The 13,591-nt window shown below is 45.6% G+C and overlaps 1 long non-coding RNA gene across 1 annotated transcript; it reads right to left on the reverse strand.

Annotated features, from left to right (window-relative positions):
• Nucleotides 1-12,165: 12,165 nt before the first annotated feature.
• LOC149371350 (uncharacterized) lies at nucleotides 12,166-13,180 on the reverse strand. The gene is made up of 2 exons (XR_016291943.1): nucleotides 12,689-13,180; nucleotides 12,166-12,291 (listed from the first exon to the last, which is right to left on the reverse strand). It is a non-coding gene; the product is annotated as an uncharacterized LOC149371350 (long non-coding RNA).
• Nucleotides 13,181-13,591: the final 411 nt, after the last annotated feature.

Raw genomic sequence — 13,591 nt, forward strand, 5'->3', positions numbered from 1 at the left:
CCACGAAGGCGAAACCAAAATACCAAAAAAACCAAAAAAGGGGGGAAAGGAAAAGATATTAATTCCACGTGTGATCCAGGTATGCCAGCTCTTTTTCTGTTAAAGAAATGGACGGTGCGCTTATGCATGAATTTCCCTGTCGCGAAAAAAAGTCTCGGTAATTTCGCGCTGGAGGCGTTCTCTATGATGTGACAGAATTTCAGCCTGCGCATAAAGTGGATTGCATTTTTTCTTGCACACTGGGCCACATTCCGGCACACAATCCGGCTTGCACTCCTTACATTCTTGGCAATGGTCAACCAAATGCGAGGACTTCGACCCAGAGAGCGATTAAAGTTTTAGTTGCGAAAAAAGCGCTCGTGTTGTGTCTTCACTCCTTCTTTGTCCTCGTTTTTGGCGCTAAACTTCATCATGAATGTTCACACTGATTTCGAAACTAATCCCGCCTGAAAGCGGTGGTCGTATAGACTTTCGGAAGGGAGAAGAATAAAGTTCTTAGTCTCAAGTGTTGAGTTCCCTGTCAAATGTAGAGTAGCTATCTACGGCATTTCACACATTTCCTTTTGTAATGCTTTTCACTTATTGTAGAGACCAGCGCAGTATTTCATCCGGCCAGAAGGTGGAGTAAATTCTCTTAAGCAAAGAAGAATGGAGAGCATGTTTTGGCTTTTCTCAGCCTAACCTTATATATACATAAGAGCCCATTGTTGTTTGTTGTTTTGTTGTTTGTTGTTTTGAAAAACCGTCGTGTAACCAGTGCTATTTTCTAAGCGGCCTCATTAAAAAAAAAACAGTCTTGAGGTTCCGGTGCCTCTATATAAACCACTTTTAAATACAAAACATCTGATTAGTGTGAACAGAAATAGCTGTTTTCTGCAGAGATATGCAAAGGAAAACATGCAATTAAACAAAGTGCTCTACTCGTCTAGGCGGGTTTCATACTTTCGCGCCGTTGGCTGCGTCAGTGGCGACCGCAAAGCACATCGCAATGTAGACGGTGTAGACGAAGCGCCAGTCCTAGTACTTCGTCATTTCTGAGCACTTTTCATAGTTCGTCCATAAGTTTCACACTGTCGGCGTTGCCGCCGTCCGCAGTACACATTGCAAGGGAAACGACAAAAAAAATGAGGGATGATTTTCTATGGTAACATCAAATGCGAATTAAGTGCGCTAGAGCTTCGGTTCCGATTCGAGGTTCACTTTTCAGGTTCAGGCAGGCTTCAGTAAAGATTGGCAAATCGGAAGTAAGCTCTGCCGTAATGGAACGACGAAACAGCATTAATAGGTTAAAGCCCATATATGCGCAAATGTTCATTCTCTACTTAAAATTCACAGATATCTGACAATGTCATAGCACTCCTGGCGTAGTGGCGCCTCAGTTAAGCAATGCGCCACTGCCATGTGGTGGCAGGTGCTGCCAGCGGTAGGGCTTTGAGACCGAGGTCGCTCTTGCTGATCAACCTTTCGCGACCAATGATTACTTGAACTGCCACCTACCATGGTGGGCAGTTCGCTCACAATCCGGTGGGCACGTTGGGATACGTAACAAGATCACGTAACCTAGATGGCCAAACTAGAGCGGGTTGTCCACCACCCAGTGGGTGCATGGAGGGGTCGTGCAGACGAGGTCTAGAAGGATGAGTGGATGGTCAAGAGCTACCGCAATAAAAACCAAGTGTCAGGTCCGAGGCCTTCGCCTCCGCGTGATCTGTTCACAGCACGAGCGAAATTAGCAGAATATTCATGAGAACAGGGAAGAGGAAAATTATAAGCCGCCTTCCCGCTGCTCCTGTCGCGCAACGTATCTGTGTCGTATTTTGGAACGCATTAGACAGAGCTTTGACCCAGCGTTGTATCGAAGCTTTTCGTACCTTTTTTTATGAGAGCATTACTCCATCCACTCTTCCTTCTAGACCTCGTCTGCACGACCCCTCCATGCACCCACTGGGTGGTGGACAACCCGCTCTAGTTTGGCCATCTAGGTTGCGTGATCTTGTTACGTTATCCCAACGTGCCCACCGGATTGTGAGTGAACTGCCCACCATGGTAGGTGGCAGTTCAATTAATAATTGGTCGCGAAAGGTTGATCAGCAAGAGCGACCTCGGCCTCAAAGCCCTACCGCTGGCAGCACCTGCCACCGCATGGCAGTGGCGCATTGCTTAACTGAGGCGCCACTACGCCAGGAGTGCTATGACATTGTCAGATATCTGTGAATGTTAAGTAGAGAATGAACATTTGCGCATATATGGGCTTTAACCTATTAAGTCCCCTTCTGTAATGCGAAAGCCCTGAGGCTAAAATAAATGAAATGAAAAAGGAAGTAAAATATAATTTACCCCTGATGCTGCGTTTCTTATTCGGCCGCATTCTGAGATGCTTCTGGGCTAAACTAGCGTTAAACCACTCACGCTGAAGGAAACTTTTCAGTCATTTTATTTTTCTTAACAATAATTACCTGCATGCAAATCATGCATTATTCCCCTTAGAATGTCCATCACCTATAAGGCAGTATTGTGATATGTTGTTGGAGCCAGATTCGCCAATCAAAGCATTCGGACGAGCCTGGACGCGAAGCCAAAAAGCAGCCTTTTGACAGAGAAATATGAGTCTAATACCCTCTCCCTGGTAATACGGGCTGCCGTGACGCTCTCCAATAAGAAATAAATCTCGCACTATGTCAAGGAGGATGCCAATGTCATCGCAGAAAAATGAAACAATTCTCTGACACGGAGGAAATAATGTTCGCGAGTAACTCTTCGTAGTTGTAGTAGTAGTAATAGCAGTAGCAGCAGCAGCAGTAGCAGCAGTAGAAGCAGTAGCAGCAGTAGCAGCAGTAGCAGCAGTACCAGTAGTAGCAGTAGTAGTAGCAGTAGTAGTAGTAATAGTAGTAGTGGTAGTAGCAGTAGCAGTAGCAGTAGCAGCAGCAGCAGCAGCAGTAGCAGTAGCAGTAGTAGTAGTAGTAGTAGTAGTAGTAGTAGTAGTAGTAGCAGCAGCAGTAGCAGTAGCAGTAGCAGCAGCAGCAGCAGCAGTAGCAGTAGCAGTAGTAGTAGTAGTAGTAGTAGTAGCAGCAGCAGTAGCAGTAGCAGTAGCAGTAGTAGTAGTAGTAGTAGTAGTAGTAGTAGTAGTAGTAGTAGTAGTAGTAGTAGTTGTAATAATGGTAGTGGTAGTGGTGGTAGTGGTAGTAGTGGTAGTGGTGGTGGTAGCAGTGGTGGTAGAGGTGGTAGTGGTGATGCTGGTAGTGGTAATAGTGGTGGTGGTAGTGGTGGTGGTGGTAGCGGTGGTAGTAGTGGTGGTGGTATTAGTAGTAGTAGTAGTAGTAGTAGTAGTAGTAGTAGTAGTAGTAGTAGTAGTAGTAGTAGTAGTAGTAGTAGTAGTAGTAGTAGTAGACTTTGATTCGGCCATAATTTACAGGCCGAGCATGTGACCGCCTGGGCGACCAGAAGTCGCTGTTATTCCTCCCCTTCAGCGCCAAGCCAGTCGAGCCAGGTATACTTGAGGTGTAGACCGACCCCACCTTTGTCGCTTCTTAACGGGCAGGGAGCTAAATAGGCAGTGTTTTGCTTTCTTCTTCAATCACGAAAGTAGCTCACATAAGTACTTAAAAAGCAAAAATAAAGAAGGAATCATTATTGCTATTGGCTTCATCAGTTTTCTCTTCAGCTTTAGGGTTCTGTTGCAGACCGGCGGCTGTGCGGACGGCGGCCAATGGGCGGGCGGCAGAGCCGGGCCAGAATCAACTGAGACAACTGGTTGCGAAAAAAATAAACTGAGCTGACACTTAAGCTCCGCCTGAAGGGTATGACGCGATTGCATAATGGATTAATTCCTATGTATGCTGAAGGTGGTTCTCTACTTCACGTTGATAGATCCCTAAGAGTCCTCATATCAACCTGCGCAGTTGTTCTGTACGTACTTAAGCGATGCGGTGGCCCTTGTGCGCCCCAGGTTCCCTTCCAGAGCGACTAATCGTTGTTTCACTGGCACTTGCAACTGCGGGAAATGTGTTCCCTATCCGGTGGGCAAGTTGTGACGACGCCGTAAGGTCACGTGACCTGGACGGCCCACCTGTCTCTTGGGTTGCTCTCTGGTGACCACCTGCCAGAGCAATGCACGTGATTTTTCGCCCACAATACCGCGCCGGATTCGATGGTGAACGGGGGATTTAATGCTATCGCGTTCAAAGAACGAGGTTTATGCAGTTGCTTGCGTACCCGCCGCGGTGGCTCAGTGGTTATGGCGCTCGGCTGCTGTCCCGAAAGAAGCGGGTTCGATCCCGGTCGCGCCGGTCAAATTTCTATGGAGGCGAAATTCTAGAGATCCGTATACTGTGCGATGTCCGTGCACGTTAGAGAACCCCAGATGGTCAAAATTTTCGGAGCCCTTCACTACGGCGTCCCTCGAAGCCTGAGTCGCTTTGGGACGTTAAACCCCAGCAAACCAAACCAATCCGTTGCTTGGTGTTTTAGCGCTAACTAAAAGAAGGAGGAGTGAGGCAGGAAGGCTGCAGCTAATGTGGGCGCTGCACTCCGCCCTAGCGATGAGCAAAGCGGGAGAGGGCACACGTGGCCATGACGGAACTACGCAGTAGTCCGTAGCAGGTTCTAACGGGGACGTTACAGGAAAGTGCACCAGATATTACTTTGTTTTTTTCCGTATAATTTTACTATTCGCTCAGGATTAATTTGAAGCTCTTCCATGTTAGTTTAGATGTAAAGTTCCCATTTAGTGCATGCTATCGTGTTTCTACAAAATTTACCCTGGAGAAGGAAAAATAGCTGAATAAAAGAAAGTGCAATCCGTTAATATTTTTTGCCCCTTTTTCAGTTTCTGTACATTGTATTAAACATGTCGTAGGAAAGCAGCAGCAGCAACAAGCTATTAAACCCCGCAATAATTCAGTAATCAAGCATTCACACTAAAAACTTAAAAGGAAAAATTTCCCAGATTTATTGTCTAAAATTCATAGCCCCCCCCAACTAATATCTCTTTTCTACTGAGCGAAAGTCAAAACCAAGAATAGGCGTCAATGTAATGATAGTCAATGGGAAAATAAAAAAAATACTAAACTGCTTTACGCCCCGCAACGATTCTTTAACGACCTAAGTCATTTACACCACCTGCTTTAAACCTTCCATATTCTGTTCAATAATTTTTGTGTTTTATTTCTTTTACCTTTAGTCTCCGGTTTAATTGAGTAATCTGTTTTTAATAACGGGGAATGAAGGCATATCAGAAGTGCAGCGTGAACAGCAATCACCCGTTTTTTGTATTTTTCTTCGTTATCTTCTTTATCAAGTTCTACCTTGCGTGACCTGAGAAGAAAGGGAGATGCTGTCCTTAGAGTTCTTTGGAAAGAGCACAATCGGACACGAAAGCAAAAAAGAGAGAGTAGTCGACTAGAAGTGAAATCCGGAATTTAGCGCAGTTGTCCGAACTCAAAAGTAGGGCTGCCGCTGAAAAACTGCCCCTTCTATGCCTCTTCTATGACAGAATCTTCCCCGCCGTCTAAGAACTGAGCCCTCCTGAGGATCGCTTCACGGGCGTCCGCCCTCCTCACTTTTCTCCTGACGCTTTACTCCCGGCTTTCTGCTCTTGAATTCGCTTCTTTCTTTTTCACTCTGCCTGTGGCACGACTTTAAGCAAGCATACTCCTTGCAAATGATCTTCGCTTTTTTTCTGTCTTAGCCTCATCTCCCACTCACCCGAGGGGCTTTCTTATCCCGTTCGCCTTTATACGTTTCGTTCTTGTTGGCGTCTTCGTTTTGAGCCAGATGGCCAGAAAAGCGACACGACGTGCTTGTTCGTCGTTATTGCTGTGCTCGTTTATTAGCCTCCAGGGTGTTGTCAAGCAAGGCTCGCATCCGCGGCTCCCCTCCACCGAGGGAAAAATGCCGTGCAGGGCAGGATGGTGTCTGAGGCTTCTAGGAGCAGTGGCTGAAACCCGAAGGAGTAAACGTTGAGCAGAAAAAGTGAAGAAAGCACGCATGGCGCGAGGGGGTATATGAACCGCATATTTCGCCTTGAATTCGGTGCCCCTACAGATTACGTGGAGGTGAACTTGAGTGAAGTCATTAAAGGTCATTTTTAAGGAGCTGGGCCCGAGATCAAGGTGTGCTGTATCGAACACGTGCTACAATGTGAAAATTCGCTATTGTGTCTTATGACATTTGCTTCTAATTTAGGGTCGCTACTTTGAATGCCCTATTAGCGTCTTCAGAATTTTCAACATGTTGAAAATGTGTTGGGTACTTTGTAATGGCGATGGCAACGTGCTTCAAGTTGAAACAAGGTGAACCTCGCTTTGATATACATGGCTTCAAATGCGATGTCAGAAAAAGGCCAGTTCTCCCTTCAGAGTCTTCGGTGAGTTAAATTACGTATTCATATTCGAAATGTTTTCTCGATTGTACCTAGCTATTTGTGATCAAAGGTTATCTTTTGAATCGGTCCTTGTCACACTTTCAGTAGAGTTGCACCACGCTTCAAAACTTTCATTGATTCCTTCTTGAGTGCACGCTTCTCTTATACCGTATGAAAAATCTAACCCTCAGCTTCTCGCCAACTCGTAGACTTTAAGAAGTACTTAAAGCTGCGCTTGTTGGTGCGTATTCCTGAAAGACATGAGAGCGCAAAATGGCAACACGGACGGGTAAGGGAAAAGGACGAGCAGCGCTCGTAGACTTTTATATGGGCAGCACACTCGAAACAGATCTAACCGTTTTACAAATTTTCTATTCAGCATCCATATTCACCGCTGCCGATCATAGCTCGGCGAAGATCTGTAGATCCTGCCCGCGTCTTGGAAACCATTATCCCTCACTGTGGACAGGCATACAAACGCTCTCAACTTTTTTGTATAAGATAGAAAAAAAAAAGTTCCCGTAGCTACAAGCACCTTACACTTGAATCCTCAAATCTCTTCGAACTCCCAAAAAACCGTTTCAGCTTCCCTCAGTACCGTCGCTTTCTCTAAATCATCATTCGATTCCCTCCGGCAAGGTTAGTGCCAAATATCTTAAATTTTTCTGGGTTGTTATCTGTTACCATACACGAATATCTATTCTGTCACTTGACTAAATGTCTGACTAGCAATCTCACAACGGTTGTTTTGAAGCGTATAGAGCCAAATAGCACCCCGCGTGAGGAAAAAATAGTCGAACTGAACTGACCACCAGCTAAAATTTGTTTTGTTTTTTTTTTTGTTAAAGGAAACAAGTAGAGCTTATATTGATGTCTGTGTCTAAGCTGACAAAAGCATATTTACTCAGGTATGACGAAGATATAGAGCGGAATACATTGCATGCGCAATCGGTGTCTCTTCGACGCTACTTGGAAGACGAGGCAAATGTGAGTTTCAAAAGCTCATTTAATAACGTATCTGAATGATGAAAGACATCATTCAAGAAAAAGTCCCTTTTAGATATGCTCAAGTAGCGGTGAAAGGCTTTATTAATTTGTCGTTAAATAGCAAGAGAGCGGCAGAGAAAACAACGCTAAAGGTACGCAATGATATGGAATCTGAAATACAATGTCAGGGTTATATTTTCCCCACCGGCAACCGTTTAAGAGCAAACAAGAACAGTATTTTCATTGTTATCCCTCAGCTGAATTTGCTTACGCCTCTATGGTATCTTTCCTTAACACTTGCACGAGTAAACAAAGAGACAAGACGTGAAAGAAAAACATTGGACCCAGTATACACCATACGACCGATTTTTATTGATGACGAAATAAAAAGATTTCGGCTGGAAATGGTACAGTACAACCACAGGCCTGCACAACTTCAACGTTTTTGTCAATATTGTGCTCGACCAGGCGCTACGAATTATACGATAAAATAAAACGACCATTGCTGCAGTTTTTCCAAGTGTTTGGAGGCCCTCGGCCCGCAGAAATTTCTGTGGGAAGATTAGAACTGTCTGCACTGTAGGAAGGAAGATGGCCTGCTACAGAGTCAGTGCGGTTTAATGTAAACGTCATCTGCCAGGGCGTGTACAGTTTTGTTCGGCGAATGTCGCGGTGCTAAGCCGCGCAGGCCACGGTGTACGCGAACAACTTCTTGCCTCACCACTGACTTCGACACCTTCCGTGTCATAGAAAATCGCGTACCTTACCTCGAGGTCTGTAAAGCGTTACGGTGAGTCAGAAAGCAAATAGAAGGCCGAAATGTATAGGCGATAAACTAGCGGGTATTCGTTACTTTACCAATCCTTTTTTGTTTAGTGCTGCTTACAACAACCGGCTCCTTGACTCAATAGAAAAAAAGAAATAGAGCGATGTCGTGTATATTGTGAGACAGGAGACAGAGCGCAGGATGGAGCGAGCTTTAATGGCACCCGCAAGTATGGCGACCAACCCTTCGAAGAAGAAGATGATCGATGATGATGGATATGTACAGATGAAGACGAAGATCGCATGTTGTGCTTTGAGCGATGATGATGGATATGTACAGATGAAGACGAAGGTCGCATGTTGTGCTTACACTTTCTCCCCTCGCGTACGAAAGCGACCGGCCCGGGCGCAGATTAGAGCTCAGTAGGGCGACGGGCAAAGGGTTTGAGGCGTGAAACATGAACAATCTCGGCACCTCGGCAACGACGATCATTAACAGGATGAACAGGGGCAACGCGATAGTTCACCGGGGACGTTTGTTCGAGTACAGTATACGGACCAATATAACGGCTCAAAAATTTTTCACACAATCCCGGGGTACGCACTGGAGTCCACATCAGTACCTCATCACCAGGGTGAAAAAATATGGCACGGTGGGAGAGATCATAGGTGTTTTTCCGGGAGGCTTGGGAGGCGTCGGTATTCAGGCGGGCAATGGCACGGCAGTAGGTAAGACGAGAAGTAAACTGTTCGTGAGAGAGTCTGGAAGAGGTTGAGGGGGCGGAGAAGAAAGACGCTTCGAGGGTGAAGGTAGGTTGACGTCCATACACAAGGAAGAATGGGGAGAAGTTGGTGGTTCTTTGCACGGCACTATTGTATGCAAAGGTAACGAAGGGAAGCATGGTGTCCCAGTTGGTGTGGTCGGGCTGGATGTAGGTGGCTAGCATATCGGACAGCGTGCGATGAAAGCGCTCTGTGAGCCCATTGGTCTGAGGGTGATAAGCTGAAGAGGTTTTGTGCACGGTTCTGGAGGCGTGAAGAACTTCGGCAAGGATGCTGGAGAGGAAGGACTTGCCGCGGTCACTAATAAGGACACGAGGAGCTCCATGGCGCAGAAGGATGGCGTTCAGGAAGAAGTGGGCGATCTCTGAAGCAGAGCCGGAAGGAACAGGGGCCGTTTCAGCGTATCTAGTTAAGTGGTCGATGGCAGTGACGATCCAACGGTTGCCCGTTGGTGTTAATGGTAAGGGACCGTAGAGGTCAATCCCAACGACTTCAAAAGGGGAGAAAGGACAGGGGAGAGGCTGTAGAAGGCCCGCAGGGGCAGACGTGCTCCGTTTACGACGTTGGCAAGAGATGCAAGACGCAATATATTTTCCAACAGCGGTTGAGAGGCCAGGCCAAAAGAAACGGCGCTTGATGCGGTCATAAGTTTTCTGAAAGCCTAAGTGGCCAGCCGGGGGATCATCATGAAAGGCCTGCAAAACTTCTCGGCGAAGAGAACGGGGTACGACAGGGACCCATGAGTCACCGAAGGGGCTGTAATTGTGCCAAAGAAGGATGTTGTCGACTAGCTTGAAAGAGTTAAGTTGGCGACGTAGGCGGGCATTCGGTATTCAATATATTCAATTTTCACATGCGTATGGCTCCCGGTATAAACGCATACATGAAGCTTCGACCCTTGATGACGATAAGCTGATTTTGTTTCTACTAGAACTCAAGCGACGGAAAGCATTTTTCACGTGTTACTTTTTGTTGGCGCGATGCCTTGTATAGAGTCCTCCACACCGCAAAGCTGCCAAAGGGCACACTTTTTCGTCCTCGTTTTTTACATAATTTGCAGTGACCAAAAGGGCCCCTTTTTCCTTTTACGTCTACTGACCCCGGCTGTCTTATTTCTATGTCATGATCCTAAATCCATAAATACTTTCATATCGAGCTTAAAATTTTACCAATGTAGTTATGGCACCGCATTGAAAAAAAAAAGAAAAAAAATCTGCGGCAAGCTTAAACTTTTGCGGTCGGAAGGGTTCATATTTACTCCGTTGCAATAAAGCTGCAAGCTCTTCGAGCAAGGCAGCTTTCCTCAAGTAGACAAGGTGGGATAACGCGCTTGAATACGGAGGGCTGTTATGCTGTGTTAGCTGGAATATCTGTAAGAGGCAAACTTGGGCGCCATATTCACTACTTTTTCTAATGCATGGCACAAAAATTTTTCATTCGGATTCTAAACAATGTTTGCTTGCATATCCTGCAACGTTTCCTATAATTGTTCTGTACGCAGTTAGTTCCACACCTTAAGGTGTTCCTGCAAGCTTTCTTTTTAGGAAGCCGAGCTGTTTGAATTCTTGATTGATAAAAAGTACCAACTTGACTGCACTTTTATCGTGCCTTATTTCTTACCACTGTCAACCAGTCTTTATCGATAGAGTTCAACTGAGAAGGGAAATTAACTAGTAGAGAAGTTGTCTTGGTTATTGGGCATGTTTAAGTTCGAGACAAATCTCAAGCTGAATTTCATATCATATCTCAGCCGCTGAGATGCCTGACGCGTATATATACTCGCGCTGACACGAAAGGCGCAGAAATTGAAGCGCCAAAGGAAGCAATGCTTACACAAAACGGACGGGTGCCTGTACTCAGGTTCACGCCTGGTCTGGTAGGGCACTCTCGGACAGATAATAGTCAATGAGGCTAATAATGAATGGCACCCGTCAAAGTGGGATCTATTGTCTACGTCGCCGCCGCCTGCCCTTCCCATTGTGCACAGATTGTTAAATCAGTTTTACGAAGCAAGTATTTGCGCATGATCGGTGAAATAGGTTCCTAAGTGTTTATGGAGACACAGCCAGTGTAGTGTGTCCGTATTCCTTATTTTTATTTTGTCAGGAAAAGAAGAAAACCACAAAAAAAAAGCAGGAAGTGCCGCTTTCAGGGACAGTAAAAAGAACAAAACAACAAAACATAAACAGTGAAGCTTACCTTATGTGAGTGAGAGTTTCAGTAACGCTTTTTCTCGCAGGTATACTACGGCCTCACTACTCCGTTGTGTCACGCCAATTAGAACTTCATATGTCGTACTACGTTATCTTCGTCGTACGCTTGCATTCTATGGCCTAGTATCTGCTGACGCCCGCTGTACCAGCGAGGTCAGCTCTCACAAAATATATAGCTATGGTAATTTTACAGCTGTTATCACTGGAATACGCACCTAAAAAAACCGTTACACTAATGGCAATAATTGAAAATAAAATGCTGAAATCAGATGAAGAGTTTTCTCCAAGGAAAACACGCTCAGAGTACAAGCACAATTGCCTAAGATTTATATGTGCATTGTTTTCAAAACCATAGCAAGCTATCATCATCAGCAGAGTAGAGTTCTCTGCAGAACAAATCCTTCCGGATATTCCCTCCTGTTTTCCTGCCCTGTGGCAGGTTCTGGGATATTATGCAAGCAGACTTCCTGAGCTCATCATTTTAATAGATCACAGGCTGCCATCTTCCTGAACCGTATGTCCCGCCTATATCCATTCGTCCCTACCCAGTAAACGATAAACCGTACCATAGACATCAGCAAGATATTTACGCTGGACATTAGACACCTCCATTAGACATCCATATTAGTACCGTTTACGAAAAATCTACGTACCTACAACATGAAAATTGGGGTCCAGTTCACGTTGTAGGTACGTACTGCAGACATCACGCTCTACATTTATCAGATATTTGTGAACATGTAAGTACGCCCAGTCTACGTAGCCTAGATGTCTATATAAAGAGAATATGACTATACATAGATCAATATCCAGGTGAAAATTTCTAACTGGTTCCAGTCCTACTGTTTTAAGAGACACATTTCCAGACTGGAACCAGCTGCAATACGAGATGCAGCTGACACCTGTTACAATTCCAGATGGAATGGAGACCTACTGCAGCCCAGCCACAGACTTCCCTATGGAGTCGTCGGGACGTCCAAGCACTCCAGCTAGCTCAAATACAGTTGAGTAAGCGAGTACATGGCCATCATGGGAGCCCAAAACACTGCAGATGACTTCCTAGTGCGTCAGTATTTTATTGCGCTCGGCGCTTTCACTGAATCTTCTCGTTGAGCATAATCGTCAGGTTAACAGCTGCGGTGGCATCAATACTCTTCAGCCGAGCCCAATAGGCCAGGGTTGCTGCAAAAGAAAGCATAATTGTTCACTTTTACAGGTGACAAGAGAATGGCACAGCAACCACAACAAACAAACCCAGTAATTTACGCCACTTTTACCGACGCAAGTCTATGAAGCGTGAAAGGTTGCCCCTGCAGCACTAAAAGGCAGTCGTGCTGAGCGGAGTGTGCTTGCACACGCACTTCGGCACACCATCCGAACGCATGCCCACATTTCGGTAGTAGAGGCCAGTTGCATACATCACCAGCCTTTGTTTCAATACTCAGCGAGTTTGGCAAAACAGCCAAACGAGTGAGCGTAAAAATATAACGTGCCGATAAATGCTTTAGAATTTCTTCATTACGAACGCAAAAATAGCATAAAATACACTTCAATGAGTAAACTGAGACTGAGTACGCACCAAGAAAGGTCACGATCCCAGCCGGTGAAAACGACTTGTAGTCCTAATTCGTACTGACGGGTCCACTTCGCCGAGTAGTAAAAGCAAGCAAACTGTCTTCCTTCAGCTCCATCAAGGAAAGAACGGTTGAACAATCTCGCCAGCAATAATAAGGGAATAATTAATTCTGTGTCGAGGTTCTTCAAACACAATGTTCCCACGGAACACGATTGAAATCGCACACGCGCTGCGCTCTACCACTGCCGCCATGGCTGAACCTAGCCTCGTGCGGATGTGCGAAACTGTCACATATTTTGTATCGTCTCTTTTTTGTACTTAGTAGCAGGCTTGGTGTGGCATGAAAAATAAGTTAATTATTTTTAAATTGTAGCATATTACTTTTTTCACAGCTGCAATCGCCATGCGCAGTTTGCGCTATTATTGATAAAATACGATACGAACTACAACGCGATGGCGGCTTAGACAATTCACCGCACTTTCCCCGCCGCCGCCTGTCCGCAGCTAGGGTCCCTAGACCCTACCGCAGCATAGAACACAGGCATATGGGCAGCGCATGTAGCATGAAGGCAAGATGACCAATTATCGTTAGGGTAACGGGCTGGATTCAGAGAGAATGCAAGCACAGCAGAGAGGATCAGGGCAGGTGGGCAGATGAGGTTCGGAAGTTTGCTGGGATAAGGGGGCCGCCGCTGGCACAGGGTTAACGGAGAAATTTTTGGCTGGCAGTGGACATGATTACAGTGTTGACATGATGATAAAAAGCGGGACTCAAGAAGTTTATTCTCAAGAAATATGAGGTCACACATTCAGCAACACAAATGCCTAAGCTTTCCTCAGCTCAACATTCCAATAGTTATCATTGCTAGCGCGATTAGCAGATTGAAGACATTTTTGAAAGAAAAA

The sequence above is a fragment of the Amblyomma mixtum genome, chromosome 1, assembly GCF_055824585.1.
Source record: "Amblyomma mixtum isolate Tamu chromosome 1, ASM5582458v1, whole genome shotgun sequence".
Taxonomy (NCBI): domain Eukaryota; kingdom Metazoa; phylum Arthropoda; class Arachnida; order Ixodida; family Ixodidae; genus Amblyomma; species Amblyomma mixtum.